This window comes from Mauremys reevesii, linkage group 10 (genome assembly GCF_016161935.1).
Source record: "Mauremys reevesii isolate NIE-2019 linkage group 10, ASM1616193v1, whole genome shotgun sequence".
In the NCBI taxonomy this organism is placed as follows: domain Eukaryota; kingdom Metazoa; phylum Chordata; order Testudines; family Geoemydidae; genus Mauremys; species Mauremys reevesii.
In genome coordinates, this window is record NC_052632.1 from 29876799 (window position 1) to 29889708 (window position 12910).

The 12910-nt window shown below is 41.3% G+C and overlaps 1 long non-coding RNA gene across 2 annotated transcripts in view; it reads right to left on the minus strand.

Annotated features, from left to right (window-relative positions):
- Positions 1-1128: 1128 nt before the first annotated feature.
- LOC120373071 overlaps positions 1129-12910 on the minus strand; it is a 28621-nt gene continuing 16839 nt past the window's right edge. For both annotated transcript variants that reach the window (XR_005585356.1, XR_005585357.1), the window contains 2 exons: positions 8049-8231; positions 1129-3565 (listed from right to left, as the gene is read on the minus strand). This is a non-coding gene — a long non-coding RNA (uncharacterized LOC120373071). The remainder of the gene's footprint in view (positions 3566-8048; positions 8232-12910) is intronic.

Below are 12910 nucleotides of genomic sequence, written 5' to 3' on the forward strand. Positions count from 1 at the left end.
AGAGAAGGCAAACCAACCCCATATTCAAAATGGAGTCTGCAATCTTACAGATAAATGTGAGCCCCTGATATCAAACAGAATTAATAAGCGGTACATTGACAGATTACCAAGATTGTCATGCTACAAATGTGCTAACTGATTGCAGCAAGAGGAAAAAAAAAAAAGAGTAAATACTAGAAAACTCCTTGGAAGCAATAAAACACTGGAAGGGATCTAACAGCATTATTTAAATGAGCTCAGAAAAGCTTAAATAGAGGTGAAGCATTAACTTCCCAAAAATGCTGTCAAATATCATCAACATTGCCAAGATCTAGAGAGATCAAAAATACATGCCATAGCTGAAGAAACAGGACAAACTCTTTGCAAGCATTACATAGGCCCCCGCCCCCCTTCAGTAATCTCAGGATTATATTATTACACTAGGGTCTCATCATCTTGGTCAGAACAACAAACAGTCTGAGCCATATCTTGCTAGTGATCTGCTTGTGGAACTCCTATTGATACAATAGAAGGTTAAGGCCATGTTCTGCTAAGTGATGAGCTCCTTTCACTCCCATTGACCCAAGGGTACTGAGCACAGGTTGTTGTTCTATTGCATCTACCATACAAGCGCTATCCCAAAATACCTGACAGTATTAACAAAAAAAAGACAGGTACAGAGCTAAAATTTAAATAAGATGGAAAACCAAAAAACCAAAGAAGCATAGTTATATAGAAAGTCTGTGCCAGATGGAAGGATCTGATGAAAATCTGAGAAGACTCTTGCACCAAAGCCTAGAGATTGTGGCGAAGGACAGAGAGATAGCTAGTGATATCAGTGATATTCTGTGTATGGACTAATGGGGGGATATTTAACGAGCTCTTCATATGAGACACACTCCAGTTTACTTACTTAATGCAAAACTATAACATCTCCCCATTCCGAGCACTATATATTGTATGTACAGGAAATGTCAGTCCATTGTAAATTGCAATATTTACTAATGTAAATTTTACAGTCAAGTCTTCATGTTTTTTCCTTCTCTCCCATCAAAGCATTTCATTTACAACATGGAAAATGCTAATTAACATTGAAATGTTTTATTGTTTAGAAAGATTTTAATAAACAGAATACAGTTTTTCCCCAGACTTGTGTAAGAAACCCAATGGTTCCTTTTCATATGTATTCTATGAGCATTACCTGCAATTGCATCATTTACTTAGTACAGTGCATTACATCTGTTGAACTATACATGAATATTGTGTGTTTGTGCATAGAACAATGGAGGTGTGGCTAATAGTTGGGATATGCAGTGTGTTTTGGTGTCAGGGACCATCAGAACCCTGTGTTCTGCCCTATGGTTCACATCAGCCACTGAGAAATGTTGAGAATGGCTTTTTTTTTTTTTATTGTTTCATTCTCTGCTTGTGACAGACATTCCAGTCATCTCTGTGGATGGAATGAGACCAGTTCAGTAAGAGGTGGGCTATTTCAATAGCCCTCCATGAGGCAAATGATGGAAAATTTTGGGAAACTCAAATCTCAGAGCCCCAGTAAAGAGAAGGAATCTCCGAAATCAAAATAGGGCTTGATTGAACAGTTCAAGGTGAATAATTTTCCTTGACAACTTTAGCCTCTTTTTCTGCGACATCCTCACATTTGTTATTTGAATTTACTTTGTTAAAATTTGTTTTCTTGAACATTTTTATTCTATGGCTTGCTCACTATCAGTTCATTGTGAGTTCCAACACACTGTATTTGAGATCAATTCCTCAGTTGTGCCTAGTCACCTGAATCTCATGCTATTGTTTCTTTTCCCTGATTGGCTGAGTCACTCTTACAGGGCCTGATTCAGAAAAAAACAACTTAAGGGCTTAACTTAAATGAAACTTAAGCATGTGCATAACTTAAGTTGTTGATTATGGATGCTTTCCTGAACTGGGACAACAATAAGGAGGGCTTGAAGAAACCACTGGGGCTATGAACATGTGAGGGAGAGGTAGCAGGAGCAGAGGATTTGGGGAAATAGTACATTTCATACCTACCACCTAGTAAAAGACATAGTAGGGAATGAGGACAGAGAAGAAGTGCACATTTTTGTGTTTTGATTTCCTGCTGTAGTGTAGCTCCTTTGCCAATCAGTAACAGATGTGGGGGCCTTGTAAAGCTGTACACTGCTGGAAGAAAAATTGGTGACAGTCAGGGTATTTTGTGAGAGTAATATATTTATAGACCGAGTAAACTGTTTTTTTAGTCAGGGGCGGTCACAGCGACCCAGATCCTCAAGTGGATTTAGGCACCTACCTCCCATTGATTTCAATGGGAGACAGATTTGATATCTTTGTGGATTTGGGCCAGACTCCATACAAGGTACAGCTCTCTTTTGCAGAAACACAAAGCCAAAGCACACCTGCCCTTTCGCCATTAGGCAGCTGTTTGCTCTCTAGAATATCTCTGTTTAAACACACTGTTCCCTATCCCTCCCTAATCCCCAGGGCTTTTCATGTAGGAAGTCCTCTAGCCCAAACCTGCTCACCTAGGAACACAAGGCATTGGAAGGTGAGTTTGGGACTAGGACTCAGCCCTCCTTTCTGTGCAGTTGCTTTGCAATACAAAGGAATCTCCCAGGAGGTTTGACTGCCCTAACAAAGGCTGCTTTACCTCACACAATCCCCTTCATGACAATGTGGGTGCAGTGAGAGTTTCATTTCATCGTGAGTGTCTGTATATTGACTCATAACATTAGCACCTTTCCCTAAAAGTGCCTTCATGTCATATTTGATTTTTTGCCTATGTAATCAATAACATATCTCCATATATCGTTAAACATTACTGGGTTCTCATGTGAGCTGCCCATATATGGTTACCTCAGAGAGTTATTGTTGGTTACAACATACAAAACATACAATATAAAATCTATCAAATTTCAGCCTAGTTATAAAGGGAGGGTCCAAAAAGCACAAACTGACAGACTCCTGCTGTAACTACAACATGCTAATGAGTGTCACAAGCAGCAATGAAACATGCTCTCATTTCTCCAGCACCAGATTCTTATTATAAAAGATTCAGCCCTCAGATCTGATCCATGCAGTTCACAAACTAGACGTTTATGGGAGGGTACTGTCAACACTAGGAATTACTGAATCTCTTTTATGTTGTTTTTTTTTTTTTAAATGGAAAACCACTGTGATTTTTCTTATTTTGAAACATCGGACCAAAATTCTGTACCTTGGCATAACTGTGTTGAAATCAGGAAGGTTGTATACTTGGAACTGAGGGTTATAGATTACGGCCTATATATTTTCTCAAAAAGCATCCCACTCCCTGAAAAGATTTATGATCATTTTCTTTTTGCAAGATTCTTTGGAAAATGCAGTACATCGCGTCACTCATTTACTGTGCTTTGTTCAGCATTTGTGCTGCACAAAATTGTGAAAAATGGGTAAACAACTAGCATTGCCCTGTGGCATTTTACTGTCACTATGTAAGAACAAACACACCATTGTCTTAGATTGTTGTTGACCAGTCACGGTTCAGATGAACTTTCATGATCTGCCTCAGCTGGATAGTAAGACCACATAGCAGCTGTGAAATGAACACATGCAATTAGCCAGCACCTGCTACACAGAGCACCATCAGCTACTTTTTCATGGTCAATGAGCATTTCACATTAAGCTATACTCTGAAAAATGAAAAGGGTTCCAGGAGACAAATTAACCATGCCAAATATAAGAGCATTCACAAAGTGTTATAAAGCCAGACCAGTAAATGTTTAACCAGTGTAATGAAAAGCAGAATTTGAATATAAATATTACAAAGAGACAAATTCTACCTATTCTTCCTCACTGTCACAGAGGGACATGACCATGGAGACACTGTGGAGTTCTCTGCAGGGTATTTGGGGATGGGAGGAGAGCAGGGCAAATCACAGGGACTCCATGCTCTTGCCTTGGAACAGAGGTGACTGTCATTATGTAGAAAGACAAGCTGGGTGAGGTAATATTTTTTATTGGACCAACTTCTTCTGATGACAGAGACAAACCTGGTCCGATAAACGATATTACCTCACCCACCTTGTCTCTCTAATATCCTGGGACAGACATGGCTACAACAACACTGCATGTTACTATGTAGCTCCATTAAGCCACCTCCAGCAGTGATCCTGAGCGCCTTGTCTGGTTGTGCTTTGCAAACAGGATTTGGCCCTAAAAGGGGATGAATACCAAAGTGTTATACGTTCTCTGCTGAATGGCACTGAAGTTTTCCAATTACTAATGAAAATATTTAAAAAACAAAAAAACAAACAAAACAAAAACAAACAAAAAACACCACACCAACCACCACCGAAGGAAGACCAGGCTCATCAGACAATGAATATTCCCGTAATAGAGCGTATTCAGCCATTGAAAGCCAACTGCAAAAGTACACAACTCTACTGTCTAAACTGAATTAACCAGATCTTGTCAATACATTTTATCCTTGAACTATCCATGTCACATTTTAGTTATGGGCACAAAAGTCAAAGGCCAGTTTCTTCACTCAAGCTGACAATCTGATAAGATGATAAATCAGCTGATGATTTTGAAATCTAGAGCTATTTGTTCAAATTTTAAATAAATCCATGTAGACTGTATTTAATCCCTCTTGTGCTGGCTTTCCATGAATAGTCTATTGAACAAGTCTTACTATCATGATTAATAAATGCTGTGAAAAGAATTTTAAAAACTCAAAAGGTTGGAACATTCACTGGAAGCAAATTTTAAACTGCCTAATGTGAAACAGTGAACTGCACATTTAAAATCCATATTGCTGCTGGTGAATCATATCAGTTTTCCATTCAGGAAACAGAAATTCTTCCATGCAAATTAGGTAACTAACTAATAGCTTGAGTTGCAGATTTTCATGAATGATTTGCAGACCAAGAATTAGTTGGTAAGAGAATTTGTAAATAGTTCAAAATAAATAATGAGCAAAAATAAGAATTTTGCAATGTATTCATGGGGAGTTCATGAATGAAGAAAGAGCTGGAGCAGCACAAAAGGGACTTAGGAGAGACAGAGATGCGTCTCTGAATATTAAAAAATAAAATAAAAATAAAAAGTAGTGTGTGTTAATGGGTCAATTCCTCTTCCTTCTGTCCAGGCTCCATACTTATTTTTTCTGCATATACACACACGTGCGCACACAAACACGTGTCTCTTTGTATTCAGTGTGATTCCTAAAGTCAGTGCTAAGCACTAGGTGGGAGAATATTGACTTTTGAATGAGAGACTCATGTAGCACAACTTTTGTTAAAAGTATAGAAAAATTCAACACACTTTGAAGGCCCAGTGCTGCTCCCATTGAAATCAATGGTGAAGACCCATTTTCAGCAAAGCTCTTTAACACATGCATAACTGTAAGAATGTGAAGAAGTCCATCCCTACTCAGTAGCACACTTAAGTACATGCTTAAATGTAAATACATAAATAGTCCCATTGACGTCAAGGTGCTTAAAGTTAAAGTTATGTGCTCATAGGTGGTGGGTGAACCGCTGGCTGGGGGAGGTCCGCTAGTCCCTCCCTGTCCCATCCATGCCCACAAGAGCCCAGAGGCCCCCCACTGTGGCTGCTGGCCCTGCCCCAGGCTAGCACCTCCAGCCCCTGCCCGCCAGCCCAGAGTGCTAGGAGACCGGGCAGCACGGCCCCAGCCCCCGGCACCATGATGGCACAGGGGAAGAGCGGCTCACAGAGCGGGAAGCAGGAGAGGACTGGGGGTGGAGTGTGGGCGGGGCCACACTGGGATGTTTGGGGAGGCTCAGCCTCCCCCAGCCTATGATACCCGCTGCCCATGAAGTTGCCGAATGGGGACTAAATTCCCATTGATTTCAATGGGGTGAGGGACAGGACTGTGCTCAGAGAGGAAAAGTAAAGGGCGTAAGAATCTGCATATCATCCCCAGTAACCATTTTAGGGAAGAAGGCGCTGGCCTGAGTATCTCATTCATGCTGCTCACTTTCACTTGCAATTTCAAAAGCCAGCATTTAGTCCAACAGTTCTCAAATTTATTTGATTTCATCCCCCTCTTTATGTCTGTAGTTATTTATGCCCCTTATCTCCCCACAAGTACATGTGCCACCACCCAGCTCTGAAGGCAGAGCAGAGGCCGCTGGCCGAGCACCCAGCTCTGAAGGCAACGCCACACCAGCAGCAGCGCAGAAGTAAAGGTGACAATGTGAAAAGTGATATTCGTCAATATCACTTTTCATAGCGGACTTAGCGCCCCATTGCCACCCTTACTTTTGTGCTGCTGCTGCCGCCACTCCGGGGCTGATAACCAGATACGCACCACCACCTCCCAGGGGGGGATTTGGAGGCGATTGAAGGAAATCTCAAGCCAGGGCTGCCTCCTGGTGAGGGATTAGGGGAGCTGGGAAGAGAGGCCAAGACTGGGCAGCAGCTAGGGCTCTGCCTGTTCCTTTTTCCCCCCTTCTCCCCTCCCGTGTGGGCATGGCCCTTTTGCAAGAGCCCCAGCTACCTGGGGCTGACAACCAGAGCATTTATTTATTTATTTATTTAAAATAAAAAGCACAGCTCACACCACCCTTAACACATTCCTGCACCTCATATTTGAGAACCGCTGGTCTATACTTCATCCATAGAGATGGGTCATACTCCTCAAAAGGTGAGATGATCAGAATCAAATGACAAGTGCCAGACATATCAGAGGTAATCCAGGACAACCCCGACCCCACCCCTGTTCTTTGGAAAGCCCTCTCCCCGTTCTATTATTGTTCCACGTTTCTGGGAAAACCTAATGAAGTGTGAGCTGTTGAGATAAGTGCTGCTCTGATAAGAGCTTTCTCAAGGGTATTATGTGTTGCAATGTGTTTACTATATATGGACTAGCAGGTGGACTGCAATAATTTACAGGGAAATAACTTTACCAAGAAATGTATTCTGGCAAGAGAGAAATTAGAATGATTTATGAAGGTCACCCGAGCCCTGAGATGGAATTAATTTTATTTAAGTTACAGTGGCCCATGTGCCTTTTTTATAATAAGTGAATCCAATGTTGTTTTGAGGAAATAACTGAACCCTGTCAGGTTACACTAAGCATGGGTAAGATTTTAAATAATGTGTGCCTAAGGTGAGCCTCCTCCGCTACAATTAGATCTCTAAATAAGTGATTCGTTTTTCAGAAGCGCTGAGAACACAACTGCTCCTACAGATTCACAGAGCTGATAAGGCTGAAAGTTACTAGAAATAAAAAAAGACTCCCAGAACCTTATTTTAAGGGTCAGGAAAAAACTTGAGGAGCAAGGAGGAAACTTCTGTTGCTTTTGATTATGTTATATCAACCATTCTGCCATGAGAAACAGAGGAGAGCTCTTCTTTTTTGGTTTGTCTGTGTGTAAATTACACAAGTATATAAAATACAAGTTACACGGGTAACATCTGCTCCACTTAACACTATATTTAAAATGCACAACCTGTAATTTATGAAGTGATCAGAATTTATATATTTTCAATGCATGTTGCTTCCTATCTTTGACATATGAAACTATGGCAGCTAATTAATACAATCATTTCTGGCCTCCCAGAAGTTGGCTGGGCATTCTACAAGAACAAGTAAAGACAGGCCCCAGCTCCTAGCTTAGCATGCTTGGTACATCTCACTGTGGGGGTGCTGTAGCCCTGATCCTGCAGCTATAGTGGTGCTTGGTTGGGCCCCAGGGTAAATGAGGGCAACTTCTCTGATTTATACCAGCTGTTCAAGGGACTCTTTGGGCAACTGGGGACAGCCAGGGTATAAGTAGTCCTATTTAAGTCAAATTAATCTTATTTTTAAATGTTTGCAGGGTTGGGCTCTAAATTCAGACACGACACCTCAAGTGAGCGCAATAAACTGCAAAGAAGAGGAGGAAAGATAGGATAGGTGGGTTCTACATGGCTTTTCTTGAGCAAGAGTATAACACGCTTTCATGGAAAATATGATTCATAGCATTTACTAGCAATATGAATTAGAATGCAGTGATGAACCAGACATGCATACAAGAGTGAGAAAGTAGCTTTAGTTTTCCACTCACTGTTTCAGGGAGTTGGCTCGTATGTTGGTAAATCTCCTCTGGGGAAGTTACAATAAAAAGTTCTTCATTGCAGAAGTGGAGGGCAATGCCAGGGAAAAACCACATGCAAGTCAGGCAAATCTCCTGTGGCGGCTGAAAAAGCCATTGGAGTCCAAGGGTCAGGGAAGCCAGAGGCTGCAGCAGCTAAAATGAGGCACAAGGAAAGTGCTCAGGTGGAGGAAGATGATGATCAGAAGAAGAGTCAGAATGGGGGCTCCAGGGTCCAGGAGCTGCATTGCTCGGATAGCCACACATTTAATCAATCACAGAGAGTTGTAATTTACTGAGCCCTATCTGCCACCCACCACTTTGTGTGCTGCCTCCTTGCTGCAGCCAGTAACCCAACTCAGGTCAGAGGAATCTCAGAGGCTTGGATGCTTTGTTCCACTTCTCACTGGATATTTTGCAAGTGTGCCAGAGGCTGAACAACTAAAAATGCAGCTGCTTTTATTCTTTTAGTTAATATTTACATAGCAAACAAGGAGTTTTTACAAATTGGTTTATACACAAGAATATATGGTTCAGTGGGTATAGTGTAAAACCTACCTAAGGATAGGAATGGAAGAAGGAAAGAAGATTCATTTCTCAAAGAGCTATCTGGGACATGCATCAAGATCCGCCTATGTAAAACACTATGTTTATGGCACCAATGTAAATGTTTTGAGCAATAAATATTAAATAAGAAGTGTTAGAGCCTCCTCATTTCATTTACTCAGAGTGAACACTCTTCTTTTTAGTAGTGATTCACATAAGGGACCTGATTTTCAGAACTGACCTGTTTTAGCACAACATATTAGCAGTTAGACATCTGACTCTGAGTGTGCACCCCCAAACTCGGTTGGATATGTGGCTACTAGTATATGCACCTGCAATTCATCGCAGATGCAGAAGTGTGGACACAATTATATGTGGGCATAACCCTAATATTATTTAATAAGAAAGCTACTTAAGCAGTTTGCTCATCTAAGAACTGGCAAGTTATTCTTGTCTGTATTTTTTCCCATGGTTTTGAATGACATGAAGTTTAGCAAAAGTGGTGACATGTAATATTTATGCTCTGGGAAAAAATCCCATATGTAGAAGATTATAGGTTATAAATGGATAAATAACTGTGGGCCACAAACAGCAACATCAAAATGAAGTAAGCAAAACCCAAAGAATGATTATGTAGATCAAATCCAGTAGAAGTGAATCTTCTTAATGCATTGTCTCTACTTTAATCACTTGCATTAATGAACAAGAAGATTCGGGTTTTATAGTTAGCAAATTCTGCCCCAAGTCCCAGTCTCCTCATTCAGAGACTGAAAACAATCTAATCCATCATATTTATGGTTTTTCTTCCCACATTTGTGCCTAACCTAACCACCCTCCTGCTCTCTGGCTTTAAACGTTATTCAGATTGCAATGATGCTTAAAAGAAATTGTTTTCAGTTTTTGACCTGATTCCATGCAAATATGCACCAGATGGAGAACTGCCTTTCATCGTTCCAAGTTTTATCAATATTTTATGGCAGGAAAGTTACATTTCCCCAATATTCTTGAGTTTTTATATCAACAATTAAAAAGCCCTTCACTGGCACTGCTGTCTATTTGTTAGAATTAGACATCTCAGAACTACCGGTCACAACATACGATGAATAAACTAATAGTATGTTATGATTACTGTCTGGACCATTGGCCTACAGCTTTGCTCACACTGAATTGCTCTGTTGTAGTGTGGGCTGAAGAGTAACCTAGTGAAAATTACAAGCTGGGAGAGAGAAGGGTAAAAGGAGGGTGAAAGAGGTAATTAAAAGCAAAAGGTGTTTACTTGTGGGTTGCCAGCCCAGAGGTTTGACCACAGCAAAAAGGAGGCCTGTACTTGGCATGCAATCAAGGCACTCTCATCCCTGGGCTTGTGGAGCTCATATACTATGAGGATGACCTGTTTTGGGTGTTTGACAAGGTTGTTAGCTACGTTCCCTTTCAGGACTCTCAGTTGATCACTATTCCAGGAAGCAGCACTAACATCTCAGGACCCATTTCCAGGAGGAAAGAACCCACCGTAATAGCCCATGGCAGCCTTAGGTCCACGTCACATCTGAGGCCACAGCTTTTCCAGGTGCTCTGCTTAAATAACCAGCCCACATGTGCACCATCCTCAACTCTCCCTTCTTGTCTTATTTGACTCTCTGGTGCCAGCAGACTGTGGCAGAAACTGAATTTCTTACTTGTTCTCCCCAACTTCCTGCTTGGAAAGATATGCAGGAGATCTGCCTTTTGCCTTCCCAGTCCATGGAGCGGAGTCACCAGAGACCTCACAGAACCTCACAAATGTGTTAGCACAGGCCGAGAGGGTTGCAGGTAGGCAAGAGGCAGCTAGCTGGGTGATGGTGGGATCAGTGGCATCATGGGGATGAAGAGGTGGGGTGGAAGCAGGATGGGCCCACACACACATGCTGCTTTGCATAGGGCTGATCTTATATTACATACACCAGTCCTGTACTGTGTACAAAGGAGGACTAACAAAAGGAAAATTAATGAAACATTGCCACTTGAATGAGAAAGCCCTGCATTTCACAGAGTAGCTTGCTGCTGAGTAAACATTGCTGTGAACTAGTGGCTGACAAGCAACCTCACTCGCAAACGAATCTCGCCAAGAAAATGATGAACATAAATGGATAAAAAAAAAAGGAGTGTAAATAATAATATCCCTATACAAGATGTAGTGGCTTCCCCTTCCCCTCCACCCCCAAATACCCATAAACCCAGATTTTTACACTTGTCTAGGCATAACCACAATCATAGTGTGTGCAAATAATGCAGGCAGCCTCAGTAACAGCACGCACAAGTGATCAGTTAGACACAGAACCGACCATTTGTGAATATTAAAGACACACAGATCTAAAAATCTGGGCGATTATTTCATGCTCTTCTTATACAGGAAAGGAATGAGTACTGAAAAACAAAGCTGCTTGCCTTTGCTTTTCCAGCATTTCTTACTTTCCAGAAAAAAAACTCACCAAAACCAAAAAACCAATCATATATAGTAATGCTTTTACCATGCATATCAATGGGGATGCAGATTCGGGGCCTGATTCTCCACTGCACTGCATATAGTGCAGGGCAATGTAGGGGTAGAACACTACTATTCTGATAGGCCATCTTTTACTCCGACTTTGCACTCTCACTTCGCCTTTCACTGGTGTAAAGGACAGCACAAGATGCAGAGCAACAGAGAATGAGGTGTGTCCATTTTCAAAATCTAAATGTTCTATAATTAATATTTGCATTCATTCTTTTGTTCCTGCCAATAACCACTCCAGCTATCTTGTCTCCAATCTAAAGTTAGAAGATCACCTCTCTCCCATGAGCACCGCTGAAAGGCAAAACTCAAAAAGTTTGGAAACGGTTCACAAAAGCATCCAAACTTGACTGAAAATCAGGTGGGAAATCTTCCCAAAACAGAGTATCATGAAATTTCCAGTGCTGCTTGGATTCAGCTGGGCTTAAAATGCTGCAGAAATAGCCTAGTGTGAACTATTTTGGCATTTTTATGTTCTGTCCCGGCCAATACTAGGAAGCGTGGATATACACAGCATTTTTTTTTTAATTACTGTACTTACTTGGATTCAGCTCAAGGATCAATGAAGGAGCACGCTTGTTACTTTATCAGAACCTGCTAGCCAATCCCAAATCCACCAATCCCCGTTCACAAGTCAGCCAGCAGACCAAATATCAGAAAAATGCAGATCACAGCCCCGTCCCCTAAAGTGGAAAGTGACACTGAAGCAGTACATACAGCTTTGGCTTCTCTAATGGACTGGGAATTATTCTTTTCTTAAAAGTTAATATTGTGCCATTCAGCAAAGGGCTGCCTGACCTTTGCTCTATTTGTTTAATGAAAAGAGGAATTCAGTCTAGACCTCTGCTGAACATCTGCTTTTTGAGAGAGATGGTCTCGGAACTCTTTTGAACTAGTCACTTAAGTTCTGATTTACAAAAGGTTGCAAATTGTGCAGATACACTTTTGCAAGTTCCCGACACGTGTGCACACTACTAGTCTCTTGCACAAAAATCCTGATTTACACATTACAGGTTGAATGTGCACTCAACTTTCTCTCTGAAGGAGCTTTGAGCCTGGTTGCCTCTCTTGCCACCCATATGTTGCTTTACTTGTATGAGCTGCTGCAAATGTTTCCTAACACTTAAAACACAAAAAAACCCAACCAACCAACCAAAAAAACCTGCTCCAGCTTAGTGTCCTTGTATGACTGAAGAATTGTAGGACCTGTTTTAGATTATGTCATCAGATATATATACCCCAGCACAGGGCTGGGTTTTAGATGCTATCCCTATGCTTTAAGAAGAAAACCACCTCCACCGACCAGTCATTAATTTACCATGCATGAAAGCCAATGTCTCAAAAACCTAGACAGACCAGAGCTGGATGCTGCGGGGAGCAATAAGACTATCTATAAAATGAAGGGTGGTTTCCTGGTTTTTTCTTGTTGGAGTTTTTGCCTCTGCCCTGTTAAAAATGGAATCAAGGGAGGGGACATTTGTCCAATTTAAGCCTTTCTTAGAGGGTTTCACAACACCACATTCCTTTAAACTCTTCAAGAGTCGGTGTTACATTGTTTGTTGTGTTAACATGAATCTAGGCAAGTATCTGAGATCTCCAACTAACTTGTCCCAAGAGTGTCCGGAGCTAGGATACTAAAAGGAATGGCAGAGTTTCTGAAACTGGCTCTTCATCATGTCATCAGGAGAGTCCGAGGTAGCTAGAACATCAAAGAAACATTTCATAGAGAGGGTGACTGTGTCCATGAAGTAACCCTTTG